The sequence below is a fragment of the Candoia aspera genome, chromosome 1 (assembly GCF_035149785.1).
Source record: "Candoia aspera isolate rCanAsp1 chromosome 1, rCanAsp1.hap2, whole genome shotgun sequence".
NCBI classification, from domain to species: domain Eukaryota; kingdom Metazoa; phylum Chordata; class Lepidosauria; order Squamata; family Boidae; genus Candoia; species Candoia aspera.
Window position 1 is genome coordinate 161,286,838 of NC_086153.1, and position 14,556 is coordinate 161,301,393.

The window sequence follows — 14,556 nt, forward strand, 5'->3', positions numbered from 1 at the left end:
TATGTTTGTGTAATCACCAGGAGCTGAGCTTGAGGGTGTTTTTACTTCAACTAATCCATAAATGTTTTCAGTGGATTGGCTCAGCAAAATGACAATGGAATAGCTTTTAAAACGATCTTTGGGTGTTAAGCTGAAAAGAGATGGGAAACGTCTGGTTTGGAGCAGATCATCCCTAGAGGATGAAGTATAAAATTTAGACAAACCAAATGGGTATAAAGTAAAACATACAGTATAATAAGCATATATTATGATATGACATTTGGTGAAAAAGCTGAAGGATTCATAGGAGGAAATGATTATGTTAATTATTTGTAAGAAATGCAATTGATACATATTTATAGTGCTAGAAGCTTTAATGATATTAAAGGCAAAACTGAAATACTTTGGCCACATAATGAGAAGACAGGACACCCTGGAGAAGATGCTGATGCTAGGGAGAGTGGAAGGCAAAAGGAAGAGGGGCCGACCAAGGGCAAGGTGGATGGATGATATTCTAGAGGTGACGGACTCGTCCCTGGGGGAGCTGGGGGTGTTGACGACTGACAGGAAGCTCTGGCGTGGGCTGGTCCATGAAGTCACAAAGAGTCGGAAGCAACTAAACGAATAAACAACAACAGAAGCCACACACACACACAAACACACAATGGGGAGTGTGTAGTGCTTGACTGTACATGACACAGTGAAAACATAGTTTAAAGGGGATATGGAATCTCCATAGAAAAAAATGGAGAGGACATACTGAGGTTGATGTAACACTGAATATAAGAGGGACAGTAGAAACCAATAAATTAGAAAGTTAAGACTTTTCCACAGAATTGCTGTAGTTAATAATATCAGGCCACAATTTGGAATATCCCCAACAAAATTCTAAGGATGATACTGAGATGACTAAAGTAACTGAAGAGGCATTTAAAGAGAAGCTTACATAATTACCTTGCACAGAGTGGATAAATACATGCTTGGAGCTTAATGATTACAAAAAAATCAGATACCTTAATGACTGAATCTTAAAACAGATTATCAGAAGTGTCAGAGAGAAGACAGAATCATAGAATCATAGGGTTGGAAGGGACCTGGAAGGTTTTCTAAGTCCAAACCCCTGCCCAGAGCAGAAATTCTCAGACTAACCCTGATAAAAGGCTATCCAAACTTTGCCTGAAAACCTCCAGTGATGGAGCACCCATGACTCCAGGACTCAGACTGTTTTCGTAATACCTCTCATAGTCAGGGCATTCCTCTATTTCAGGTTTGAATCTTTCTCTGTAAAGCTTCCATCCAATAGATCTTGTCCTACCCTCATGCACTATGGAGAATAAATCCACTCTCTTCCTTTTGATAACACTTCAAACATCAAAAAACTGCTATTGTGACTTTTTTTTTTGCCCTTCTTTATGTTAAATATACTTAGTTCCTTTAGCTGTTCTTCACAGGATTTAGCTTCTAAGCCCTTCACCTTCTTTGTTGCCAGCCCTGTGTCATCTGCAAATTTGAATAACATTTCTCCTATCCTCTCGTCTAAGTCATTTATAAAAAATTTGAAGATCATCAAGCCCAGGGCAGCCAGGGCAGAATGCTGAGGTACCCCACTGCATACCTCTCTCCATGAAGATATAGATCCATGAAGGATCTATATGTTGTACACATTGGGTACAATTGTTCAACCAACTGTGAATCCATTCGGTAGTAGGACTATTCCTCCCATTTTGTTCCGTTTTATCAAGAAGGAGGCTATGGTCCACTTTATGAAATGCCTTACTGAAGTTTAGGTACGTTACATCCACAGTCTTCTCTTGGCCTACTAATCTAGTTACTTATCAAAAAAGTAGTAAGATTTGTCTGGCACAACCTATTTTTAACAAACCTTTGCTGTCTTCTAGTAATCACTTTGTTCCTTTCTAAGTGCTTGCAAACTTACTGCCTGATGATCTTTTCAAGGATTTTCCCAGATATTTATGTCAAGCTGATTGGTCTGCAGCTTCCTGGGTTCATATTACCTGTAAGGTAATTATAGTTTGAAGGAGACAGACATAGTGCTGAATTGACTGGGAATAATTATGACATTTAGCATAAAGGTTACTGGAAAACTGCCAAGAATAAGTGACTTGGATAATTGTATGATTTCCATAAGTGAAATGATACAACAATTGATTTGACCTCTCCATCACACACACACAAAAAAACTTTTTAAAAATATGAGGTTAATGAAAAATGAGAGTGTATCTATGGATAGATATTGTTTAAAATACTATTAGTAAAATGTCAAGTAGAACATATTGTACAGATTTGTCAAGTCTAAGAAGATCCTAGTACGATTAAAGTGCAAAGTCAAAGGAATCAGAAAAGAAAAGAACTATCACCCAAAATGAGAGAAGTAATACAAACACTAGCAAAATTAATACAAAATGAAGCAAAACGTAAGATGAAGCAAAGTATTTTTTAAAAAATACATTACCAATAAGCGGCCATGTAAAAAAGCTTGGCTTATTAGACCCAGGAGTGAAAGGTATGCAAACATACTAGAAAGACTATAAAGAAGCCGAACAACTTTCGTCCTGTATCATTAGGAGCAAAAACAAAGGCAAACTAGCTCGCTCTGGGAAGGAATTAAAAAAAAGGGAATCAACGGAGATAAAACAAAATGAAGTACTATGCTTATCAACAAATTAACAAATCACTGGGTATAGGGGGACCTCTGGGAAGACGGCTGACTGAACAGACGGCCTGCAAGCTCAGGGGGCAGACCTGGCAGCGTGGGACTCTTTTTGGGGGCGCAGGCAGGCTTTTCCTGTTGCCCTAGAGCATTTTCGTGGATAGAAAACACTTGGAATCGCCCCATTTGTACTTTGGAAGGTCACCTTGCAGTCTGAGGATCGTCAACAGCGTTGGCGCTAATCCGGCAAGGGGAGACAGGAGACAGGGGATACCACCATTTTCCAGACCACGCTGCAGCCCCTTTGGGACACTAGGTTGAGCCTTTCTCACTCCTAAATCACCCAATTTATATATTGTTAAGTTTTGTACCTCAAGAAAATCTCTCCACAGCAAGAAGAAACGAATCTCTTGGTGTTAAATGTTGATGTTTCTGGATTACTCTTAAAACCTTCCTTTAACTGCTGGCTTACTTCCCATTTAAAATTTAAGGAGGACTGAGAATAAATAAGCATCTCTCTGCTACTATTTTTGTATCTAACTTGAAGGATGTAACTTCAAGTGCTGCTCATGAAGGAGCTACAATTCAGACTGGTCTGTTTATCTCAAGGTTTGTTCCGAGAATGAGATGGCTCTGTTATGCAGGACGTTTTCTGCAGACTTTCTAAGGGGGGCACTCGGGCTCCTTGATTCATTCAGAGTCCCTTTTGGGAGATGGGCGGTGATAAATTTGATTAACAAATAAATGATAAATAAAATTTCTAAACAATGTCCTGTGTATAACATGGAGAAAAATAAATGTTCTGGTTTATTATGAGGTGGGATAAGAAATTAAGAATAACTATGTGGATTGATTTCAAGGCTGTATGATTCTATTTTTCCATAATGATTCAAAGTTGGTTTGATTTTTTTTAAGGTTTAATAGGGGCAAAGAAGATGAATATGTTAAAGATTGTATGATTAAATGGGCTAAGAATTTTGGCTACAATACTATGTTAGAACAATGGGAAAATATGTGGAACAAAGGTATGAAATTCACTTTGAACTATAATTTGAAAGATATTTTTTATAAAATGATGTACCATTGATATTTAACTCCTGATAAGCTGTCTAAAATGGGGTATCAAATGTTTGTTGGAAATGTTTACAGGGGGAAGGAACTTTCTATCATTTATGGTGGACTTGTGGAAAAACTAAGAAATTCTGGAACCAACTATGTAGTACTATTCAAAAGATTCTTAAAGTGGACTTACAATTGAAACCGGAGTTGTTTCTCTTGGGTTTGATCGATTAACAGTTTGATGAGCAACATGGAACTCTGTTCTTATATAGGATAACAGCAGCAAGACTCTTATACGCTCAAAGATGGAACGATGCACAAGTTCCCTCAATGGAGGACTGGATGATTAAGTTGATGGAATTGGCGCAAATGGCTAAGCTGACAGCACTGATAAGAGAAAACACTGTAACTGGTTTTACTTCTTTCTGGAAGCCGCTCATGGACTATTTGCTTGTAACGCAAAAGAATGAAGTCTTGATTTTAAGTTTTGATGATTGAATGGTTTGATTTTAGAGATACGATGTTACTAAATGTTTAATTAGTAGTAAGAGATTAACTTTTAAGTACTTTTATACCTGAGCTGGAAAAGGCCAGAAGCTACCGGTATGATATGCTTTTTTGCTTATTCCTGCACCGTTTTAGCCTTTCCTGTTTCTTTTTTAGACTTGTATTCTGTCAGTCTTATATTCTGCATTATGTGTCTTAATTATATCTTGAACAATAAATAATAAAAAAAGAAAAAAACAAATTAACAAATTACTGGGTATAGATGTCATGCAAAAAGAATTCCTGAAGAACTCAAAATATGAAATTACTGATCTTCAAAATAATGTGCTACTTATCCTTAAATTCAAATTCAAAACAAAATATAACTTTTTTTCCAGAGGGAACCAGGAAATGAAAATCAATTTAGCATCTATGGTGTTGATTAATCTGAGATACCTGTAAAAAGCTCTGAAAGGATATTCCCAAAGTGGGTCAGCAAGCAATAAAAATGATAAACATACAGTATATTATGTAAATAAACAACAATTGATATGATCACAGAAACTTCTAACTTCTCATAGCCATTATGGGCTGGCAACTTAATAAAAATGCCAATCCATTGTGCAGCAATTTCAGAAAAGCCCATGTGGGGCATTGATATGTTTCTTGGTAAAGAAAAAACTATACTTCGGAATATTCTCCTTTTTGCTCAATACCCAACTTTATCTGGGATTTCACATGCTATTGGTTTTGGATGTGGAAAACCAATACCAAAATTCCCAATCAGCTATGAAACTTTGAGACAAATTAAATTAGCGGGTTAAACCGCTGAGCTGTTGATCGGAAGGTCGGCGGTTCGAAACCGCACGGCGGGGTGAGCTCCCATTGCTCGTCCCAGCTCCTGCTCACCTAGCAGTTCGAAAACATGCCAATGTGAGTAGATTAATTGGTACCGCTTCGGCGGGAAGGTAATGGCGTTCCGTGAGTCATGCTGGCCACATGACCCGGAAGTGTCTATGACAACGCCGGCTCCAAGGCTTAGAAACGGAGATGAGCACCGCCCCCTAGAGCCGGATTCGACTGGACTTTACGTCAAGGGAAACCTTTACCTTTTAACCTCTCTCCCAGGATTGCCATATCTATCTGAGATCTCCAGGAGGAAGATGAGATATAAAATTTAAATTTATCTAAATCTGAGTTTACCTCCAATTACTTATTGCAAATCTGTCCATCTGTAATACCAAAGAGATCCTACTTTCAATACATCATCTCCGAAATATAGGAGCCTTTAGCGGAACTTTCTGGTCAATAGTTGTAGCCACAGGCCTATTATTCCTTTAATTCTGGAGCAAGCTGCAAGAACTTGGGAATGGGGAAGTAAAACAATATCTTCCTTGGCTCGGATACTAATTTAATATGTTACGGCTGGAAGTTAAGGCTACCAGAACTGGATTGCAAAAATCTAGCTGACCTCTAGACAGCAGCAAGGTTAGAGTTTTATAGCTCTCTTTTCTTCAATTTAGTGGTCATCCTGATTTTTCCAGCCCAATCTGATAGCCCTAATAAAGTGCCCTCCTCTTCTTATCTTCTGCAAAGCCATGTTAAAAAAGGAAGTAATATTTCTTTCCATTTTCCACAAGGACTTCATAAGGAAAAGAAAAGTTGCTTGTTTTCCAAATTTAAAACTGTATCACTCACCGAGAAGGATAACCCTGCCCAAACCCTACAGTCTGGGCACTACCTTAGAGACAGCTAGTCTCACCCCCTGCCCCACATTCATCCTGGAATATCATTTGCTTCTTGCAGCAGCAATCACAGAGAATCTTGACTATGTCACATGCCTGTCCAGGCAGGCTGGGAGTAAACACTGATACCAACCTAACCCCGGGTTTAGGGTTAGATGCACACATCCTTGCAAGACTGTAGGCTCATCCACACAGCTTGTTTCTTGTGGCATTGAGTTGCTCCACTTACTATTTGCTAAGGACACATCATGCCAACAAAGCCTCTATCTTGTAGGTAGTGTGCTGCTGAAACCAGTTCGAGAGGTTCCAGCATGAAATATGGAAAGTATGGAAAAGGAGGTTTGAAATGATGTGTTTGAAGGTGGCAACCTGCCTGGCTACAATTGGCTTGGCAAGTCTGCTGTGGGACTGCCCTCTTCATTATCCTATAAATTATTCTATAATGGACTGACAATAAAGGGTGAAAAAGTTGTGCTGGAGAAGAAGTCTGAAAAATGTGCATGCACAAGACTGTATCAAGGTATAGGATGTTCCAAGCCAAGTTACAAAGGGGTAGAGAATTCTTGAACATATTTTTCTCATAAAAAAACTTGTACTGCCTATAGTCATGGAACCGTCATGGAAAGGAACATCTTGATCAGAGGGATCTAAGTTTCATTCATCCAAGTTCACTACCTATATCACATTGGCTAATTAGTGAACTATGTTACCTGTTAATGTAAGTAAAATTTGTTCTTATCCTTCAAAGAGGAAAATACAGACAAATGGCATTGGTGAAACTGTGTCATGGCCAATTAAACCAGTTTCTACAGGAAGTATTGCCTACTAAAATTTCCCACAGGGAACAGTGTCACTATTGAACAGGATTCAGTAGTGACAGGAAGGACAGTTCCTGTTAAAAAAAAGTGAGATTAAAATAGGTAAAATGTGATGAAAATATTGAGGTACTTTCTCTTAACATTTGGAAACATGTTAAAGCTCAAATCTTAAATGATCTGCCAACAAAATCAACAGATCACTCAGTTACAACAGAGGCTTCCCTTTAAATGAATTGCTTGTGTTTCTTCTTGTATTGTTTATGCTAAAATATCTTAAGTACCTTTTTGCAATTTAAATATACAGAAGATAAAAACAATATGCTCTCCTTCCTACAACTGTTAACATCTTAATTAAACTTGTTAACTTGGTTACTAATGATAACTGAATGTTCAGATTTCAAATGATGATACCATTGCTAGCATTTAATTCTCTTAATTATCAGGGTGGAGGGATAAGGAAATTGAAGTGGGAGACAGTCATTGGGGAGGATCAGAGTAGTGGCAGGAAGAGGGAGATAAATGGGGATGTGGTATAAGCTATTACAGGGAAAAGGGACCTTAGGCTGAGGCTGATCTTTTAAATGCCAGGTCCATCTATAATAAAACCACCATAATCCACAAATTAAATTACAGATGAAAAGGTAGACCTAGCATGTAGTATTGAAACCTGATTGAGCGAGGAAGATGCCCCTGACTAAATTACGCCCACCTGGATTTGGGATATTGGTTCAGCCTCAACCCAAGATGGTGGTTGAGAGGAATGGTGCTTATCTATGGGAAGCCTGTTCCACAGGCAGCCCAACATTAAGCCTTATATGTGTCAGGCCCAGCCCACGAACTTCAGAGGATCAGTTCAGCCAAACTTCAGTTCTTTATTTGCTTACACCATATAGACAGTATCTTGCCAGACTAAAGCTACTCTACCTAACCTAAGGGGAAAAACCTGGGAGAGCTCTAGGGCGGGGCTATTCTGAACCTCTTAGTTTTCCCACATTTGCTTTCTGGACTGTGTCTCCTCTTATCTTGTCCTTCTCCTTTAAAAGTGCTCCCTCCTTCCTGAGAACCAGCAGCATTACTGAAATCCATCACAAAATGTGTACTTAGGCCAGAGGGACAAGCTAGGAATACCACTGCTGTACCATCCTCCCAGCTGCATGGCAGCATTCCTGCCAAACCTGCTTAATCTTGTTGAAGGATACACCCAGGATGATAGTGATTTCAATTTGCCAGCTCTTGGGGTAGGTGGAATTTCATGGCCTTCATGATAACTATGGGCTTGGCCCAGGTCATTATGGGTCTGACACACAGGAGACAACACATTACATCTGGTTAATATCTCAAAGCATTTAAGACATGATCTGGAGGTGAGAAAAACAAGAACTAATCCTTTGACATGGACAGATCACTTTCTGCTTACTATGGAGCTAAGCAGCATTAGTATGACTCTCCGCATGAAAACTTGATCTGTTTGAACAGTCCACCTCAGGTGCCTGAAGGACCTCACTGGTTTTCAGATGGTGCTTGATGGTTTCCCAGCAACCTTGAGAACATTTCATTTGAGAATCTGGTCAATCTCTCGAACAAGGAGGTGTTTTAAACTTTCTTAATTTAAACTCTTGGCAAGCTTTTTGCCTTTAATTATTTTTACATCCCTTAAATTGTTCCTTTGCTCTTATCTTTAATCTGGGATGAAGGATCACTAACCGGGTGGCTTAATTGCTCTGAGCCATCAAAGATCTCCCTTTAACTTTGAATAATTATCTTCCAATTTATGTCTGTTTAAGAACATGGGGGCTTTTGCAAACCCAATGTCCTTTTGCGGGCTCCACTGCAACTGTGAGCTCGCTGTCTCTTCCATGGCCCCTGATGAGACTGAGAAGCCCGCAGAATGAGAAGCCCACACAATCTCTTTGGATTCCTCTTCCTCAGCCTTTCCGAGCACAAATGGGAAATCTCCTGGCCTGTCCTTATCTGGAAAGACACCATTGAACCAAGTTTAATGTCTTTGCTGCAGCATCGTCTTCACTATACGTGCAGGTGCATCAGTCCGCCATTTTCCCCCCACCCGGAAGCCATGACCCATAATTATGAATATTATATCATCTGCATAACACTTCATTTTATATTCTTCTCCTTGAATTTTAATCCCAGTTATTTGTTTCTCATGTTGGATCTTGTTGGCTAGGATTTCCAAAGTGATTACAAAGAGTAAGGGAGAGAGTGGACACCCTTGCCTTTACCTTTGCATATTGAAAAATTGCAGAGAATATTCTGCAATGCTGTAATCTGCTATTTGCTGTTCATATATACTCCCCTTCCAGGTATTAAATTCTTCTCTGCAGTTCATTCTAAAACCTCCAGCAAAAATAATCATCGAAACTGTCAAAAGCTTTTTCCATGTCTAAAAATATTACCGATGCCTTCTTTTCCATAGCACTGATATATTCTAGTGCATTTATAATAAATCTATTATTGTCTATTATCTCTCTGGAGTACCACCTGTTTGATCTGTGTTCATAAATTCAGGAATGCACTTCCTTATACTTTCAGCCACTATGGTGGTAAGTATCTTATAATGAACATTTTGGTAGAGAGATTGGTCTGCATGACTGAGGTTTCTTTGGATTATTTTTTCTTTAAGTATTAAAGTTACATTTGCTTCTTCCCATGTCTTTGGTATTGTTTTTGTTGACTGAATTTCATTCATTGCCCTTACTAATGGTTCCACCAATTTGTACTCTAACTTTTTGTAATTTTCGGCTGTCAACCTATCTGGGCCTGGTGCCTTCTCTATTTTTATTTTCTTTATGGCTTCTTTAGTTGTTTGAATGCAGCAGCTCCTGGTTGGATGCACTGTTCTGTGGTATTGTTTCACTGAAAGGACCTGAGCCCACCTGTTAGATCTTGTGGGACAGGCAGAAATAATTGGAGACCGGAGGTCCTACAAATAATTTGGCCTTGTGCCATGAAGAGCTGTGTAGATGATCACAGCAGCTTGAATTGCATTTGGAAATCTATTGGGAGTCAATGCAGCTTGTGAAGTAATGATGTTACATGGGTGGACTGGGCTGTATCTATAACTACCAAAGCCATTCTGGACCAGCTGCAGTTTCCGAATGAACTTCAAGGGGCAATCCCATGTAGACAGCATTGCAATAATCCAAAGGGGAGGTGACCAAGGGATGACTGACCCTGAGCAGGGCCTTCTGATCCAGAAATAGGTACAAAAGATATGTTTGTTCAAAGGCCCTCCCAACCATGACTGCCACCTGGTCTTTGACTGGAGCCAACAGGGCCGCAACTGGGGGGGGAGGCAACCGGGGCATGTGCCCCAGGCGCCACGCTGGTGGGGCGCCAAAATGGGTGTGGAATCCATGTTTGCCCCGGGTAACACAGACCCTAGTTGCGGCCCTGGGAACCAAGAGAAGAGGATCCCCAACATGCGCACAAGTTCTGTCTGGAGGAGTGCAACCCCACCTAGAACCATTGCTGGAAAATCCACAGATCTGGGCCCTAACATCCACAGACATTCAGTCTGAGTGAAGTCAACACTACTTTGATAACATAACTTTTCCCCCCTTCTTTTCATCAATTGTATGTTATAGATGCAAATGGAATGGGGGCCAAAATCAAAACTCAATCCAGGTAAGAGTGAGCTATAATTGTCAGTGTCATTGACTAGAAAACTGGGAGTCAGCCACTCATGGATTGTGCAAGGCCCATATTTTCAGCTTTAATATAATTTCAGATACCACTATATGGCTTAATGGAGAATGCAGCATGTACAAACAGGAACTTACACATGTGTGAGTAAATGAGGGGTTCTTTTAAATTTTATTTTAAAACTTTTTAAAAAGTTGAGGTGGGGGCTGTAATGACAGTTTCCCTAGAGTACCAGTTCCTCATGATTTCCTAATTTTTTCATGCTCCCCCCTCCCCCATTATATTTTCATCCGCAATCCAGAATATCTGCAAAGCCCCAAATGTTTTATTTTCTCCCATAGTCTTTCTGAATCTTTCTACATGAAATTATTCTTCCCAACATGTTCATTTCATTTATTTAACCTGGCATTCTGGAGAATGTGATTGTGGAGAATGGTGTGTATGTAGTTTCTTACATTGATTTTAATGCTTTCTTTTAAATTCATTATTTTGAAAATTATTTTAAAACCAGCCTTAATTTCTGTGCCCACAGCAATGGGCTGTGGATGAAGCAGAAGGGCCTCATCTGTGAATGATGCTGGTCAGAGTCTTTTAACAGCCTCCTTCCCCTGCCTAAACAAACTACTCTCATCCACCTTTACTGGGTGGCATTCAGTACCACCTCATACTCCTCCCGTGCCACCCCACAGGCAGCATTCATTGTGGAGGTATGGTGTCAATCAGCACCAGCACCTGTAGTAGCCATATGCCATTTTTAAAGAAAGAACTCCTACCAATATAATTGGCAGGTGGTTAAAACAATCAGAGGGTGGTTATGCAGTTGAAGGCACTGAAGGGGAAAACAGCTGGGCCTACCTCCATTTTATTACCCTTACTGGTCATGTGCCTACAAAAATTACATTTGATTGCACAGCTCACCAGCCTGCCATTTAAGTTTCCAGGAATATTACATTTTAAGTGGTTCACTGCTATTGCACCTTGAGTGGTAGCCATTATTACTATCAATCTCACTATGGCAATCTCATTCTGGAGGATTTTTCCATATAACCAGTCCTATGCGCACCATTTAGATATAGCAGACCTATATAATTTCAGCAGATTTTTTTTCCCTGTAAACTGAATGTGTCTCAACTTTTGTCTCTGCTTCAAAAACTGGGCAATTCACTAGTCTGATATTCTTTTTGGTGCAACTGGGGGTTCAACAGCCTGCTTGTCATGTTCATCGTTCCAATGGTTTGAATACATCGTAACGTTTCACATGTCACTCTCCTGTTCCGTGTCTGTCATTTGCGGGGAGGGGAATTTCAGCCGTGCCAGGCTGTAATCTCCTTGCTGTTCTGCAGGAATGTATGTTTGGGTTATGACATGTCTTCAAGGTTACTTTCCCAGGCCGATGTGTGACGGTTGCCAACACCTGGGAGGGGGTGGTTGCTATGGTGGGGCGAGGGGCGGGATTGGGTTTGAAGCGAGGGTATTTAGTTTGTATTTGGCGCGCTTTTGCTCATTCTCAGCTTTCTCTGTATTTGCATACTATTCCTTTAATAAATCAGTTATCTTTAAGCCCGAGCTTGTGAGACTGAGTATTTGGGTTTAGGCAATCGTTACATAAAGCTGAGAATCATAATGAAATTTTCCGCTAGCCCCCATCCAAGCCTTTGGTGAAGGGGAGAGCTAGCGATGACTTTAACAATGGATGGACGAATCGGGGCGCAACAGCGCTCCAGCGGGGACGGCGTGGCGGAAGCTCGGTCGGGGCTAGCTCATGCCACCTGGAGACCCCAATACCCCACGTTTCCGGAGGTGGAATTCGCTGATCGGCGGGTCAGGCCGCAACGGGCAGAGTCGCGGGGGAGCGACCTCAGCGCGGTGGCCGGTAGCGATGTTCCGGAGTCGGGGATGGGTTTGGAGGTGGAGAGCGGCGCCCCGGTGTGGTCCCCGGAGTGGCTGGCATCCTTGATGGCCCAGGCTGGGACGCGGCGTGGCTGCATGGTTCCGGCGAAGGAGGGCGGCACATCGGCATTTTCGTTGGAGTGGTGGGTGTTCCTGCTGACCGAAACCGAGCTGCGGTGCGAGCGCTCGGAGGCGCAGCGGGACTGGATGAGGAACTTCCTGTGGCTGGAGATGGCGCTGCTCCACGGGATGCAAGCGCGGCAGGAGAGAGCCATCGTTCCTGCCTGTGTCAGCGCCAAGAAGGGTGCGGCCTCGAGGGGCCTGGGCTGCGTGGAGAGCGGCGGCGGTCGGGCGGGATGCAGCGGAGAGGCCGAGGTGAGACAGCCCGCCTTGGGGCCCGAGGAAGAAGGCGACGCATTCATCGCACTGAGGGCGGAGGAGGTGGACCCACCGAGCGAGGCTGGCGATCAGCGAGAAATCCTGGATTTCGGGCGAGATAGGGGTGGGTTTCAGGGCTTTGTTTGCTGGAAGCATGTCCCTCCGGACTGAGTGGAGGGGCGGGGCTCTGTGGTTTGCTTTAGCATTCTCATGCTGTTTAGCCTTTTGCATTTATATGCTGTTTAACCACTGTAACCTGTTCCTTGCGTTTTGTCATGATCGCAATGTTCAATGCTAATATCTGCATCGTGAAAATTTTCATGCCAATGCTTAGATCTTGTGTAGAGATGAATGGGAGCGTTTCACATGTGGATTCTTTGATGCGTGTCTTCCTATGTATAGGTGCTGATGCGTGTCCCACACTGTAAAATCACTTAGCCCGTCTTTATTCTGCCTAGCCGCATGAACTTGCTGCTTAGTTTAGTTTCTTTAAGGGGGGCGATATGTCATGTTCATCGTTCCAATGGTTTGAATACATCGTAACGTTTCACATGTCACTCTCCTGTTCCGTGTCTGTCATTTGCGGGGAGGGGAATTTCAGCCGTGCCAGGCTGTAATCTCCTTGCTGTTCTGCAGGAATGTATGTTTGGGTTATGACATGTCTTCAAGGTTACTTTCCCAGGCCGATGTGTGACGGTTGCCAACACCTGGGAGGGGGTGGTTGCTATGGTGGGGCGAGGGGCGGGATTGGGTTTGAAGCGAGGGTATTTAGTTTGTATTTGGCGCGCTTTTGCTCATTCTCAGCTTTCTCTGTATTTGCATACTATTCCTTTAATAAATCAGTTATCTTTAAGCCCGAGCTTGTGAGACTGAGTATTTGGGTTTAGGCAATCGTTACACTGCTTTTCCATGGTGAAAATATCTGTTGGAATATAGGATCTTAATTTATTCCCTGTCTAATAATTAGGGTGACTGTAAAGAATGGTGGAGGCCACATACTTTTTCAGTTAAGGTATGATACTGGGTCTGTAACTAAATGGAAGTATAGTAATATTAATGCATTTTGGAGGAGGAAGAATAAATTGTCTCCTTTTAGTGTTTTTTTACTATGTGGCTCTCCAAGTTAGCTGTCCTGTCCTCCTTTCATCAACCATTACCACACTGCTTTATATAAGAGCATCACCATAAATTAATTTTGGTTTGTATGATTTATATTATAGTTACTGTACTGTTGTTTTCACAACAGTAATTTAGCCAAGGAGAGTGAAATGTACTGTTCAACTTGCATAATTTGCTGGATCCTCATTTATGCAAATATGATTAATGGTATTATCACATGGAGAATTACATCTGATGAGGCTTTGAACTAGAGTGAAAATTAGCGATTTCAAGAAAGCAAAAGGGTAAAAAAAATTCAATGACTTTCACTGTACTGGGCAGGTCATATGAATTAACTTTTTTTTTTGCTGAAAAAACAATTGCATTTCAGCAAGCTTTTTGGGAAAATCACTTGCTGTTTGACACTGTTTCTTAATGTCTTGTCTTGTTTCACTTAAAATGCTAAAAATAGAAGACAGGTCAGCTCATGTTTTGAAGACACAAGGGACAAAAACTTGCAGTTCTGTTTGGTTAAATTTAGCATATAGTCACTTGAGGTTAATATAACTAATTACTGCATATTTTACAAGTGCTTTTTATTGCATAGTAACAGACAACAAATATGCATTCTGTTTCATAAGTCAATGGAAAAATCATACCATTCCAAAATAGGTAAGATAAGAAGGTAACTTTCCTTATATAACTTTCAGTTATTCAAAGGGCAACTATTTTGCACTTACGAAAAGGAACCATAACGGGAAAAAATTCT

General features: G+C 41.1%; 1 protein-coding gene across 2 annotated transcripts in view; it reads right to left on the reverse strand.

Annotated features, from left to right (window-relative positions):
* Positions 1 to 14,556, reverse strand: part of COMMD1 (copper metabolism domain containing 1) — an 89,859-nt gene that overhangs the window by 57,099 nt on the left and 18,204 nt on the right. The window lies entirely within an intron of this gene.